The 16,317-nt window shown below is 33.6% G+C and overlaps 1 protein-coding gene across 5 annotated transcripts in view; it reads right to left on the reverse strand.

The window, feature by feature from the left end:
* mnb (minibrain) overlaps positions 1-16,317 on the reverse strand; it is an 88,819-nt gene that overhangs the window by 59,896 nt on the left and 12,606 nt on the right. The gene's annotated exons all lie outside the window — the stretch shown is intronic.

Consider the following 16,317-nt stretch of genomic DNA (forward strand, 5'->3'; position numbering starts at 1 on the left):
AACATAGAGATAAGAGAACGCATTAATAATTAACTTTGAAGTCGAAGAATAAAACAATAACAAAGATAGTGAAAATAGACAGCGTGTTCATTGACAAAGTGGGCGATCGATGGAAGGTAGAGGCGAAAAGAGAGGACCGCGAAAAAGAAGGCGCAGTTGCGCGAGCGAGAGGAACGTTTCGCGTGCCAGGGTTCCGTAGAGTGCAATGACCACGTGTCCTCTATCGCTGCATCTATCAAAAATAAACGTCTGGCGGCCAAAAACCCGAGTCGGATCCCGAATCGCAATAACGCACCACAGGGCGCGTGCGCTCTATAAAAGATAAATTGGCGCTTATTAAATATACCGGCGCCAACTACAGTACATAAACACGAGTGAGATTGGTCAGAAACATTATAAAAAATGGAAGCTGTTTTGATATGTATCGAACCAATATATGCCTAGACGAATATGTACTTGGATATGTAGCACAGCTGCAGGGTAAATACAAAAATTTTCGAATCAACTCAGGTTTATCAACTAAGTGAAAATGTCTTAATATGAACAGTAGACCCCCCAATAACACGGTAAATTGGGGACGTGCTATTTGGATGCTCGTTATTTTAAGTGTGAGCGAGCCAAAGGAAGGATATCTCGGCATACGCGCCTGATTCGTACGTTCCCAATTTACCGTGTTATTGGGGGGTCCACTGTATTACAAATATTTGGTAAGGGGTTTCGTTACTATGTTATGCATGTTTTTAATCTTTAGAAGTCCAACGGCATGTATGTCATGCCCAAAATGGTTTTACCATTACAGTTCAAGGGCATCTATGTCATGCATAATAGGTTTTCTATTTTTTAAGGCATTTTAAAAAGACTCGATGATACAATTTCCGGTATTTTATTTCATTACTTACTTCAGAGATACACTTATATCAATATATTAAGGTAAAAAGATTTAGTAATTCCTAACCATTTTATATGGAATTGTTAAATTACTAAAATTCGTAGTAAATATGTTAATCCATCGATGAAATATTTTTATGAAATATTATAATTTCTAAGATATATTTTCACTAGTGAAGTGCGGTGAAGATTTGTCTAACGATGCAATGAAAAGCCCTCGAAACACATTAGACATTTAAATTCAAAATGTAAAGATATAAGTTAAAAACCGAAATAATTTTATGAAATTAAGCATGCTGAAATAAACGATAGAAATCATTTTTTAATATATTACATGTAAATAATTATTGTGCTTTGCGAGCTTAATATAAGGTAGCTAAAGCTAAAAAATAGCTAAAGCTAAAAAAAACAATACAATCAGCGAAACGCTCATCGCAGGATATAATAATGTCTGCTTAGAAATGTAAGGTGAGTCAGTGACGAAAAAAGTACCTATTTCAAATACCACTATAGTTCGACGTATTGATGATATGGCTCATAATATGGAAGATCAGCTGATATATCAGATTAAAATAGCAAAGTATTTTTCTGTATAATTGAATGAATGTACAGATGTTGCCAACTTGGCAATTATGATGGAATATGTGAGATTTCAATACGAAAAATATTTTTTTTCTATATTTCCAAAAAATGTCATTAGTTCTGATCGATTAAATTAATAAATGTATACTGTATTGTCGTATGTGCGGATGGTGCAGCAGCCATGACTAGGCGGAGGTCTGGAGTGATGACAAATAAGTAAGTAAACACATTGTTTAATTCATCGCGAAAGCCTTGCTACCAATAACATGTCAATAGAATTAAACAATGTGCAAAGCGAAGTTATAAAAAATGTGAATTATGTAAAGGCCCAATGTTTTAAAATCAAGACTATTCGCTGCACTCTGTGATAACATGGAGGCTGAACACAAACAGCTTATCTTACATGATGATATACTGTGTTTGTCAAGAGGCAAAGTATTATGAAGAGTTTTTGAACTGCGAAGAGAGCTAGTCTAATTTCTGTGTAAAATAAAACCGTGTTGGTCAGGACTATTTGAAAATGTGAATTGGATAGCAAAGTTAGCTTACTTAGTATATATCATTACCAGTTAAAATGAACTCAACACCTCATGCAAGGAAATATGGCTTCGTGCTTTACAATGGCTGACAAAATCGATGGTTATAAACAAAAGCTACAAAAATGGGAGAGCTGAGTATCTTAAATTTGCTCTGATATGTTTCACAACTTTCATTAGTGCAAGGTCAAATGTTTAATGTCTCATCTTTACAGCCATTACTGGACACTTTACCAACTTAATCAATCGTTTCGAATTATACCTTCCAATGGAAGATGATCCATGAACAGGAACTGAATGGATCCAAAATACATTTATTGCAAAATACATTTATTGACTTCCGGTCTGGTGGTTAATACTTTAATTCATTATATCTGATTACTCAGTTGGTACTGATTTACTCCGTTGTAACGCATTGGGCTTACGCCTGTCAGGTTATAACGGAAGATTTAATAAATAAATAAATAACAAAATTTATTTAAAATCTTGTTTATCAAATATTTTATAATATTGTTTATCAAGAAAATAAAAGTCTCATGTTAAAAAACCTACTAGTGCATTTTTATTTTAAAACAACTTTAACGGTTATTATTAAATGGTAATAGTAAGGCCATATCGAATTAGATAATCACGCGTGATTATCTAATTCGATACGAATTTCATGACATTTTTAACGATCCTATTAAAAAAATAATTGATTTGGTATTGCTCCACGATGCAATGGAAAATGTTGCTACCGGTCCGCCAAAAAAAAAACACTAATACACACATAGATATCGCATATTAGAAGCTATACTTTTATTCTTCATGCAGTTAAAAAACTAAATGGCTCTGTGATTCATAGCATTTTAATCTTATAAATCACTAGCCTTTATACTATGTATTAAATCAATCGGAGTTCACAATTAAAAATAATTACAGTGCAACTTGATATGTTTCGCGTAATTCTAAATGAACAGTGAGGATACAAGATGAACACAAGAAGCAATCAACAAAGAGGCGGTCAACGTTTGACTCAAAAACCATCAAACGATGAGTCAGAAACAAACTTCAGAATTGCTGAACATCGTGCAGGTTTGAAGATCGAATTTAGATAATCGTTTCACATCCGGATGGAAGCGCAAAAAAAAGCTTCTCACAATACTCCACCATAAAGATCATTATCTGAAAGTGAATTTTGCAACTCATCAAACCTTTCGACTGCCATAGAGCATAGAACGAGTTATTATTATTAATATTACAATTAAACACCGTTTTTCACCATGACAATAATGGATACTTCTTGAGATATTGAAAAGGCACGTCCACGATATACAATTTAAAAGCGTCGGAATGGTACGCGAAACTATTTTGTATGTATGATAATTGGGCATGCGCCGAAAAAATGTTGTCAAAAGAAGCAACAATGGAACATCGATCAATCAATATGTGTGTAGTACCATGTCAAAACCATAATTTGGACGAACATTAAAGGGCGTGGCATTCAAAAGGTTAAAGATATCCGCGAGAAGACTGCATAGGAATAACAATCTACCACTTTTTAAACGTATGCATTAGATTCGCACATAAGGGAGAGTCGGGAGGTAACGACCCAATTTGTTATACGTTTCGCGTAGTGTCGTATCGCGGGGTCCTCACCCCGCACTTTCGACCCGAAACACAACGCCGCCGAATTTGCACTCGCTTAACCTCTCCGCGGCCGGCGGTGACCCGTCGTTTCGCCGAAATTTCATTTGCGAATTACGACCGACGAAAATCTAGAGACGAAATTCAAACAACGGACTGTGAGGTTTTTTGCAGTGTAATTCGCGCGTTGATAAAATTTTCTTAAGAAAATACTGCGGGCGTCCAATTGATATCTATTGGAAAGCGGCGCCAACGATCGGCAAAATTATAATCATTTCAAAATGTATATTTCGCCACACAGCTTTTATTATTTTCAACGTAACAAGAAAGTGGTTGTAGCGAAATAATAAAATTAATTTACATACTTCGCAATTGCGAACCCGCAAAATGACGACTCCCTGAAGTTTTATAACTAGAAAGGGTCAATGTTCCAAATTTCAAACTATCGTCTACTTTTATCTGATGTAAACATGTAGAGCTCAGCCAGATAGTCGATTAACAATTGGTGCTTTTCATAGAATAACTAATCAAAAAATGTTACATAGCTACAAATAAAGAAATTTACCACAAGCGAGAATTCCCGATTCCGACACATCATCGTAGAAAAAAAAACATTTTTACTGAGCTATATTAGATATTTTCTTCAGAGGTAAGAACACCAATATTTTAATATGAAATAGACCGATATTTAAATAGTAATCTCATAAGTTTCGGCATGTGAGACCAAATTCTTAAAATAAATCTATGCGTGTCATATGAACACTGACCAGTACTTTTCTAGTATTATTTAGGAACTGATGTGGTAGAAGGTTGATCAGGGACTTCATTTGGGGGGAGGGGCTTGAATTTGGCCGGAAAATGCACGTAATGAAATGAAATATTACGAATCTTAGTGAAATTAAAATATTAAAAAACGACCGCTGACTGACTGGCAAACTTTTACCCCACCCTGGAAAAAGCTAAGATAATATCCGTAGAAATTCTCGGGTTATCCATAAAAAAAATCTATAAAAAACAGTATTGAATCTATACCGAAAACATTTTTTAAACATGTAATTTCAGTGAAATCATATAGGAATACATTTTCACCGGTAGATAAATATTTTTACCGGCGAAAATATAATTTATCTGGCAAGTGCCAATTAAATTATATGATCTCAACTTTTCCATACGTCGTAATATATATTATATAGTATATATATATACATTTATGTATTTATCATTATTTATTCACATGCGATCTATAGAAATGTTACAGTGAAGTTATATTTTCACTAGTGAAGTCCAAATACATTTTCACCAGTAAATATATATTTCTACTAGCAAAAATATAATGTAACCTATAGGCGCTAATGAAATTAAATGCTGCTTTAAAATGTGTATAAAACTCAATTTGACAGTTGCGAAACGTCAATTTGCTGTTCAAACCCAAACCTAAGTTCTAAAACTAATTATAGTTATAAAACTTTCATTATGTCAAATCTAAAATATAAACTAAGCCAACATATCTTTCAAGAGAAAATGAGCGGAAGAAGAAATACAGACAAGTATCGCATAGCGCATATTGCTTCATAGTTAGTCTGCACTTTAAATTATTATGTTTTAGAAATATGATAGCTCTCCGTACCGATATTAGAGTGTTGGTTCAAGTATATTAAAATCGAATTCTGATCAACAGGAGGGCGTTTAAACAGTTATCAATTCTCAGAAGTCAAAAATTCACGTCAAAACCTAGCATAATAAAATTTCCAAAACTAATCATAGTTTAACTTTCAAATACAAAATACAAACTAAGGCAACTTATCTCTTAGAGACGTCGCATCTCGCATATTGCTCCATAGTTTGTCTGCACTTAGTTATTATACTATGATTTAAAAAATGATAGCTATCCTTACCGATATTACTACGGACAAAGTGTTTTCAAACCGGATTTGGTCAATAGGAGGGCGCAAAAACAAACTCGTTAACGAGCGTCCCCTCTGCGACGGCGACGACACGATTTTATTGCTTTTGGTGTGAATTTTTGACTTCTGAGAAAGGATAATTGTTTTTTGCGCTCTTCTACTAGTCAAAATTCGGTTTAGATATGCTTCTTTCGATTCACACTTATTGTAAGTCGTAATATTGTTATATAACGTATTAATATGAGCGCTAGATAACCGAGCGTTTCCACTGCGATGGCACGATTTTATGGCTTTTGGCGTGGATTCTAAACAAAGACCCCTTAAATTTGGCCAGAAAAATGCATATCATTTAATGAAATAAAAATATTAAAAAAACGACCACTAACCGGCCAACTTTTGCCCCCCCCCCCCACTCTTGTTAAAAGCTGTAATGACGTCCCTGTTGATAACCAACGCCAATTACCACGTGCTTAAACACAGTTGTAAGCCAGTAGTGGCAAAAAAGCACATTTAAAATATTACTACGGTATCCTTATAGGTTAGTACTAACAAGTTAAATAAACAGAATAATTATATAAACATAAATTATTCCTTATTTTGCAGATTTGATATGCATATTTTTTAAATTTTACTGGGCCGCTTAATGAGGAATTTCACGATGCTTACTTGAAAAATTATTTAATTTTTGCTCTATGCCCATTTCCACGCATTCAGCAAACTAGCATATCATAAAAATAAATGGTTGAGATAGACAAATAAGGAATATATGCTTCGTATTTTATGTATGAAAAAAAATCGACTGAATTAAAGTAAAATGGCGTGTAATATTACTGATACATTTTTCACATGGGGCTCTTGGACAATAACGAATCGATCAAAGACAACAAACGATCATATCTTAAATTTGTCGAAGACGCAAGGTGTCGATTTGAAATATGCATGAATATTGAAACCAGAAAATATGTCTATTTAAGATTTCATCGAAACGTGCAGTTATATCTGAACAACTGTATGTTTATAATAAAAATCAGAAATCATCTTTACAAAGCCCTTAAAGATAATACTTTTAAAAAACGCTAGGGGTAAAAAATAGATTAATGAAAATAGACGACTCCTGGTAAGTCGATACAGCAGGACGTATCGAGTTGCAACATTCGATCTTGAGACCACATGGCGTGGAGACGCCCGCCGAGCAAGTTCCGAACGCCCAAGAGCCGTTTTCCCATCGTCGAAACGTGCGAAAAACGAAACACTTCGATCGAATACCGCAAACGTCGTTATAACGGACCATACCCCAGAATGTGTCCGGACGCACGAGCATCGCTTGGAAGTAATGGGTGCCCATCGGGGGGACGTCGTCGGAGAAAAAACGAGAAAAAAGGATCGCCGCGAAAGTAGGCCGAATTAAAACTGGTTCGCCGCCGAGACCGCGCGCGATACTACTGACGGGGTAGGCTGACAATTTCGCGTCATGACCCATAAAAGTGAAAGTGCACACGACAAGCGCTCGCGAATAAACCCGTGTGTACAAAACAAAGCGTGGCGTGGGTTCGGTTTGTGTAGCAAATTGATTCGAGTCGGTGTGTGTCGGCGATAACTTGATAACGAAAGCTTTGTGTTCCGATTGATTGTCTTTCTACAAATCGGTCGCAAACGCCGGCGTTTCATCAATGTGTTGGCGGCGTCGCTTTGTCAACACCGTGTTGTTGTTATTATTATCGCTAAACGATTGCACGAAATAATAAGCGCATGTGTTAATTAATATATAAACGAACGTGGGAAGATTGAATGTGTAAACTATGCTAATAAATTTCCAAGGAATCGTGCAAAAAGCAAAAAATAATAAATTAATAAACAATATTATTAAAACTATGACTTCGAAACAAGAAAAGCAAATAAAAATTATCCACTCAATTGTGACTGATAATCACTGCAAGAAATGTAACTCTACTATTTTATTTACGGGCCTGTCAAAATAAAGTATACGTGGAATAACGTATGAAAGTTTACATGTGAAAATAGCAGAAGATAAAAACCTATAAGATCATATTACAATGAATTAAAATGAATTACAAATATGTTGCCTTCACTTTAAAGTTAACAATAATGGAGTTTTGATACGTGCATGCGATTGAATATAATCAAATACACAACAGTAGCGTGCAAAATCGCATTACATATCAAAATTCTAAGAATTTAAGATATATCGGTAATCCTTCGTTGGAATTTCCGAAACATTTTATTACTCATTTATGGGTAGTGTTTGAGTGGTTACCTAACCAATTGACCGTCGCTTTCTCAATAAAAATGTATACAACCATTTTAACCGTTTTCGTGCCACGGTATATTTCGTAGTACACGACCCCAATGTCAGCTATTTTTGGAATTGTCAAGTATTAACGACTTGTCAAGGACTCTTATAACCCCAAAAGAGCCTCCGAGTGCCGTTTCCGGTGCATTTTGACACTATTTGTAGCTATTAAAAAAATCGAAGTGCTAGGGTTGTCACTACAAAACAATATTAAATTAATTTTTGCTTTATTAGAAAACTAACATTTTTACACAAAGTAAAAAATATATATTTTTATAAAATATAACAATGATCTTTCGGCATTTTTCCATGCCACCCCATCATCTAACGAGTCAAGTTCTATACCAATTATAATTTGTTATTAAAAATTACGCGAAATGGGTGCAATACACCGGGTTAACTCTTTTGCCGCGGATGGTTTCTATGTCATCAAAAAAATAGACGGTATTCATTGGGCACTTAAAGGTGGTATAAACCTTTAGCTTAATAATATGGTTACTCAGTATAATTTTAGACTATAAATCACTTGAATTTATTGAACCATAATATTTTTTTAAATATGGCATGAATGGGTGCCTCATATATTAACAAATTTCGAAATGGCGCGCAAAAATATCAGCCGCGGTGAAAGGGTAAAGGATAAAAATAACTACCCGTAGTGATGATTAAGTAATACTACGAATGTATTTAAGTGAGAATAGGTGTAAAAATGCTGTGGACTTTACCAGTGTGCTTGCAAAACATTTGATAAAAAAAATTATACAACCCTTATACGTGGTTTAGGTACATATGCAGTTGTATACATGGCAAAAAAAACTGTCATTGAAATGTGACAATCGACACAAAAGTCGGACTAAGAGCCAGAGTGTGCTTCTTATATTCCGAAATGGAAGGTGGTGGATTATAAAACTGTCCAGGTAGTCTCAAATTTGGATTGCATCTATATGGAAGTTTCTGCACAAGTATTCAATAATGTTTTTTTAGCAATCTGATCAATAATGTAAAAGATGCGATTAAATAAATAAATATAATTAATATATTTTAGAACATAAGAAAAAATATTACACTGCCCCTGGAATAGTCCTTGATAAAAGCAATAAAATATGTATTAAGTAAATTAAACTGTTTTATCATTTATTTTTATATGTAATACTTCAGTAAATTTTAAGTTTAAAAAAAATATAACATATCTTTACTTACATAAGAAATAAGATTATTTCGAAGGTCATTAATTTTGGAACGTAAATGTTGCATATATAACATTGTAATGATCGCGTAATTATACACTTGGTTAATTTTTTAATATATTTAGAATTTAATCACATAAAATTTACATTTTTGATACAAAGCATATAATATTATAATCGTGATATACTCATATTCGAAAACAAAATTATCAACTGAAAAGTAAACTCAAAAAAATCTCTTGGTCACCCTAAAACGCGTATCAGGCTCTATACATACCAAATGACTATTCACCTAAATAGCATCCAAATGTTTTTATTATATACAAATTGAGTTTACAATGAAAAATGTATTATCACATTTTTTAATCGCGCAAAGAATATATTTTTTTAAGAATCATTTTCCTGATATAATGAGAAACTAGGCTATACAAGAAAATGCTATCGTACATGTTGCTAGGTAAAACAAACTAAAATAGTAGATCATCAAATGAGAAAACACACACAGCTCTTTATTCTAGTTATGCCAATAAAAAAAAATAAACTTCTAAACTCAGATATTAGTCATTATTTATTTCAATAGTTTCTGTATGTGCGTGCAAAAAGCAGATGCAACACATTTTACGAGTATGTATAGTCCATCCAAGATGTTAGCGCTCATAATCGTTGTGTTGGAAATAAGGGTGCGTGTACGCATGCATGTTTCCATACACAGTTTTCCGCGAATTTGTTTACACCGATAGGAGAACGTTACCAATACTAAATCAGGGCTGTTTTAGGGGTAGGGTGACCATACATTGGAAATTGAATTAAAAATAATGTGTTATATTTTTATTATAAATTATTGTCATGTTGTGGTATTTTGTAATCAATGAAATAATTCTTGTAATATTCTATTGGTATTTTTTTAAATATTATATTGAACAGATATTCAACCTAGAGCAGTGTTTCTTAACCTTTTAAGTGAGCCGCACCCCCTTGAATCTGAAAATTGCTCTCCGCACCCCATTTAAAAATGTGCTTCGATTTTTTAATTTAGAAAAATACATTTTTTGCGAAATTTATTGTTTATTTAAAAAAAATTAAATTTTATATATCAAATACAAAACAATATTATTTTTATCAATAGATAGGCCGCTGTTGCTTGTTCATTATAATATTTGTGAAGCGAGTCTTTTTTTTTAAAGAGACACGCGTAAATCATCACTTGCATTTAAGCGATTTCTCGCTTTAGTTTTTATATGCAAAAGCGATGAAAATCCACAGATAGTGGTGGCAAATGGTAGAAGTGTCTGCAATGCTTCTTTCGCTGTGGATAGCATTCTAACTGTGTACACCAGAATTGTTGTAATTCTAATTGTTCAAATTCCATTTGAATATATCCATTGTCTCGCATTTCAAAAAGATCATCTTTTTTAAATCACTATCATCCATCGAATTTAGGTTATATAGAAATGGATCCAGTATCCATCTCTGAGTTTTGATAATATTTCTAGTAGAAAAATATCCATTGAATGATTCGCTCAATCGTTTCAAATGTATTGCAATGTCAGGTATAATTGTATTTTTTTCATTTTCCACAACAATTGAATCAAGCAAGGGAAAGTTTGCAAAATTCCCGTTTTCAACTCGAAGTATCCAAATTTCTAGTTTTCCAATAAATAAAGATAGTTTTTCACTAGCTATTATCATATTCTTTTTATCAAATCCTTGGATTGATATGTTCAATTCATTAAATTAACTAAATATATATGTTGGGTAGGCTAGTCTCAGAATTGTATCCTTACTCTCAAAATCTTTTACTAAATCACAGTTTTGACTAGTCATGAACTGAATAATTTCTTCACGCAATTCAAAAACTCTGTTAAGCATGCGGCCTTTAGAGAGCAATCGTATTTCGGTGTGATATAGAAGCACGGTATGAGCAGCACCGATTTCTTCACAAAAGGCATGAAAATTGTGATGATTTAGCGGTCGTTCACGGATATATTTTACTATATTATTTGCAGTAATTAGGTGTTGATTTAAACTTTCTGCCAAAGCTTTTGACGCAAGTGCATGATGATGCAACATGCAATACGTTATTGTAACTTGCGGTAATTCTCTTTTCATGTGTGAAAAAAATCCGGAATTTTTGCCTAGCATTGCTGGGGCCCCATCAGTGCATATTGAGACAATAATATTCATTGGTAATTGATATTTTAGAAAAAAATCTTTGATATAATTGAAAACATCAATTCTTCTCGAAGTCAATTCCAGTGGCTCACAAAATAGAAATTCTAATATCATTTCTTTTACATATCGCACAAATACCAAAATCTGGCTGCAATTATCAACATCAGTTGACTAATCAAGTTGTATGCTTACTTTTAGTGGACTGACTTTTATGTCTTATTATTTGCAGTAAAATATCTTCACTGAGATCTTGAATTCGCGATCGAATTATATCAGAATCTAATACAGTTTGAGCTATTATTAATGCACAGAGTTTTATTAATTCCTCAGCGATCATGTGAGGTTTTCTTTTCTTTGCACACAGATATGCCACTTGATAGGACACTTCTAACAAGGGCTTTTGAATTTCTGGCTCGCATAATTTTAAGATAGTACCACTGGTATCAAATCGAGCCTTTTTTGACTTCAAACTGTTCATGCTATGCCCACCTTCACCACCATGCAGATGGTTGAAATGCTCTAATAACTTTAATGGTTTGAGATTGCAGTTTGAAAATATTATGGAACATAAGATGCATTAAGGTTGATGCGTACCATCTTTTTCTGTTTTACAAGTGAATCCATAAGCAGCATACTTGTCGTTCTATTGGCATTTTTTTTACATAGTAGGGTTCACTATAATCAATTAAATTATTTAGAAATAACGTTAAAAAAAATTAACAAAATATTATTTCAAATTAGTGAGAAAAATTCTTACGTTTGTATTATCAATGTATCCTATTCGGCTTGAGTCATTGCCCAATTAATAATGTATTAAATAGGTAGTAATGTTCATAATCGGATGTTTAAATGCGTAAACGTGTTTGTTTCAAGAGGTTTCTCGACAAACTCCTGATGACACAGAAACAATAGTAGACTTAGGTAGAGAGTAAAAAAGGAGGACGACAGTCCCCGGGTGCTCTCACCCGCTTCCTCAGGTCGTGTGTAAGCCAAATTCGGCTCATTAGCGACCCTAGCACTTGAACACATGTTTCCCATCGACAGGGCCGATGGTCCGCTTCCAGTATCAACCTGGTTCGCCCCGATGGACGACCGCGGTTGGTTTCCCGGTCTGGAGCTACTGATGGTCCCCTAGCATCACTATCTTTTGTCGGAGAGATCTACCTAACTCGTTCGCACTTATTATGTCCTCGTGTGTGCTAGTGATCGGCACATTTTGCCAATACGCACCCGATGTAACAATGATCAACGACTGCCTATGTATGTGTCGGTGATCGCATGCATAGCAACGAAATATTTCATTCACGTATATTTTTTTTGCGAAAAACCCATAACCCCAGTTTTTGTACGAGCTTCAATACCCCAATCCCGACTTTCGCGTTATTGTGGTAAGTACTGTAGTTTTCAAATATTTTATTATCAAAAATTTAATAAATGATATTTAATAATTTATATTGTTACGGGCTTCTCCCGCACCTCCAATATACCTTCCCGCACCCCCAGGGGTGCGGGCACCCCCGGTTAAGAACCACTGACCTAGAGAGTGATACCAAAACTGCTCTCATGTTTTTGAGTTAAATATGTATATAAATAAACAAAATAAGTAAGAAAGTGATATTTTACACTTTCCTCAACAAATTAAATTAAAAAAGTAAAAAATAATTGCACTTGTAATTTCACATGGTCACCCTATTATATTTTCTCACCAATACTGTGACGATGAGCGTTCATATCTTGGACGGACTGCAATGAAACACAATAAGCTTACTACTCATAGAAGTCAAAGACTACTATTTTATTTATACTCATAACGTTTAACGCACTTAACTTTACATAAGTTAAAAATAAGGATTAAAAATATACTAATAAAAAAGGAGAAAAACGCAAATTAGTTCTCTGGATGTCACGCGACTGCGAGCGAACGACACAACTTTTTGTCGAGACCTCAGCCCCTAAACAACTGCCAAAAAAAGGGTAGCACAGCTCGCTTACACCCGCCGGCGATTCGTCCGGGCAGGTGAATCATATGAAATTTCAAAACATTCTATGCCAGGGCGATAATGTGTGATTCATGAAACGCACCTACTACAATTGCAAAATGTATCACCATAACTGGCGTTACACGAAAGCTAGGCGTCACTAGAGCCACTCAATAAGTAATGCGTTATCAGCTTGGTTCTCACCACAGAAAAGGTTAATAATCAATATGAAAAACTAGGCAGCAGGTATATATGATATATATACATACAATACTTTGTGTTACAATAGAACGAATACCTATTAATACTAAATTTAAAGTAAATAGGTGAATACCCGCGCCGTGCAATTTTTTTGATACGCGACATCACACTTAATTTAATTTTTAAAAAATGCCACGTAAAATACATTTAGGTGCGCGAAACAATGCGAGAAACCAATCTCAAAAACATAAGTAAAATAAGAACACTGTTTTCACTTTAACCAAAGGTACGTGTCTTACCAAAATGATTTTACATTTTTTTTTATTATGTAATGCTGAATATATTTTCTGAAACTTTATTAAATGACTTTATGTTCAACTTTATAGTAAAAAGATTTGGTAATTCCTAACCATTTTACCTGGAATTGTCAAATTACTAAATTCGTCGTAAAATCTATTAGTCCATCGAAGAATTTTGTAAACATTTTTTTGACCAGTTACCAGTTCAAACCTCGGACGAAAGAATTTTTATCAGCGGTTCTCACAGTGGTGTAGTGTTAAATTAAATAGTGCCGGAGCGCTAATTTTTACCCAATTTGTATATAATTTTATTTTACAAAAATTTAAAATGTGCCAATATTTTAGGATACATTGATTTTATAATATATAAAATATTATATTGTGGGTGCCTATTTACTCATTATTGCAATAACTAGGCGGCACTCTGGTAGCACTCTGGCATTAACATCTATATATTTATAGCAAAAATTATCAAATAAACATAACGAGTCCACAAAGTGAGACTTGAATTCAGCAGCAACGAAAAATAAGTATGTACTTCACTCACCACATGCTTTAAAATCACTAGAAGGAATACAAACATGAAAATCACAAATTATGCGCGATCGAGACGTCGATTCTGAGAAAAACTGGTAAGACGAACGTTTTCCATGAAATTATTATGATCAGCCAAATCGAGCGAACGGAAACAAGCTTTCCCCGCTTTAATAAAAAAAAATATTGATACCACCAAGTACATCGAGTGCAGTGGAGATGTTCAGCTTTTCAAGAGAGAAAAGCGTGTACGCTGCGATACACCCCAGTCGTGGTGAAGACGGCTTCAATTTAGAAATCGGTTCGGTTCGAAGAACCCTCCAAGAATAAATAATACCAACAAAATAAAAAAAAGCACGTTCGATTCTTGCCGTCTGCGATAATCGCACGAGTTTTTCTACGAACATAGTATACATCAGCAAACCGAGACATTGTAATTCTTATACATTGATTATTTCATTACATTCGCGAAGAGCTTGCTATAATTGGATTCATTATTCAACCATAAGTCGATTTTATTAACAGAAGTCGAAGGGTATCGAGATTCGCTTTCTGCGAGGTATCGAATTTTTAACTTGAAGCTAACGACGCACAAATCATGGTGCGAAACTTTGATCGTTACAACTTTCAAGACGGTCGATTTATAGTAAGAAAAGTTTACTATTTTCTAGAGACAGTTAATGATTGGATTATTTATATATTTAGAAAATAGTTTTGAGTTTCATTATTCAGCGAATTCGCTTATAGACACAATCTATTATTAAACTTTAGAGCTGAACCAGTTGACATGGTTGAATATAGTCGAATATTGATTTTTAATTGACACATATCACTAGAAAGAGTAATAATTCGATTTTTATCTTTGTAAGAATGATCTGATCACATCACTATTTAAGTTTTTACATGGTCAGTGATGAACAAAACCGATATGTATTTACATACATAGCTAGAAATTCGTGTTTACAAAATTTCATTAACAGATTGAAATACATTACAATAGGAACACTTTAATTTTTGTCTAATACATAAAAAATGAATAGTTACTTAAATTATCGGGTCATTTAATTGTGCACCATTTAACCAGCACTATAGAACAGTAGTATGAATAAATTACTATTACCTGAATCGCATCTGGGAGACTGGATTTCGTATTTTTTTACACAATTGTCACGTGTTAGGTTTTCCTATATTTTTCTAATCTCACGGGTGATGAATAATTAATTTAGCGTAATTATAGTTACTATTATGTAATAATAAAATAGATTTTTATTTCAATCTGGTGTATCACTACTTACTTGTAGGCGTTGATTGTGTTGTAACACATTTGGCTAACTAGCCTATATACTGCAATGGAAGAATTACAATAAACAAAAAAATTATAAACAATGTTTTTTGTATTATTTCATAAAATAATAGTTCAACTTTAAACTTAAACGACAATTCGATTTCTGCCTCCTGCTGCATAACAACGGGCAGTTTTGTGAGTATTCGCGCAACACAAAATTAAAGCAACAAATATTCAATTAAAATTAATAATAAAATACACTGACATGTATTGGTATATCTGTTTAAATTATTTTATCAGTGATTTTCTATCTGTGGCCTGCATAAAATCAAAATTGAAACCTATTAATGTTCGTATAAAACGCATTTTATATACAAGATAGACTAACTATATATTTTTATTAAAAATATATATTTACGAAGACATTTTATAGCATCAACTTTAACTTTAGTCGTCAGTAGGTTAGAACAGAGCTAATGTGGGTCAAATTAAATTAATAACATAATTTACGGCTTTTCACGCTGAAAAAGTCCTGACCAGTAGGGGGTGTCTAAGACTTTTGCACATAACTGTAAGTCTCAATATATCGATTTATAGTAAAAACAATATTTTAAAATTCTAAACATATCGTAGTACGCGTGAAATGGTATGTAAGATCATGTTGCCAATTTAACACCATGTACATCTAAAGTAAACCAGAGGGAATGTTACAAAATTCCTCCAATTTCGCGAGAGAATTATTTTGAATTAACTAATTCAACTTCCAGATTTGAACCCTAGCTATTTTACATTATTCCAGAGTATGCCAACAAT

This window comes from Plectrocnemia conspersa, unplaced genomic scaffold (assembly GCF_051122295.1).
Source record: "Plectrocnemia conspersa isolate PC_06_02 unplaced genomic scaffold, ASM5112229v1 ptg000005l, whole genome shotgun sequence".
Classification (NCBI taxonomy): Eukaryota; Metazoa; Arthropoda; class Insecta; order Trichoptera; family Polycentropodidae; genus Plectrocnemia; species Plectrocnemia conspersa.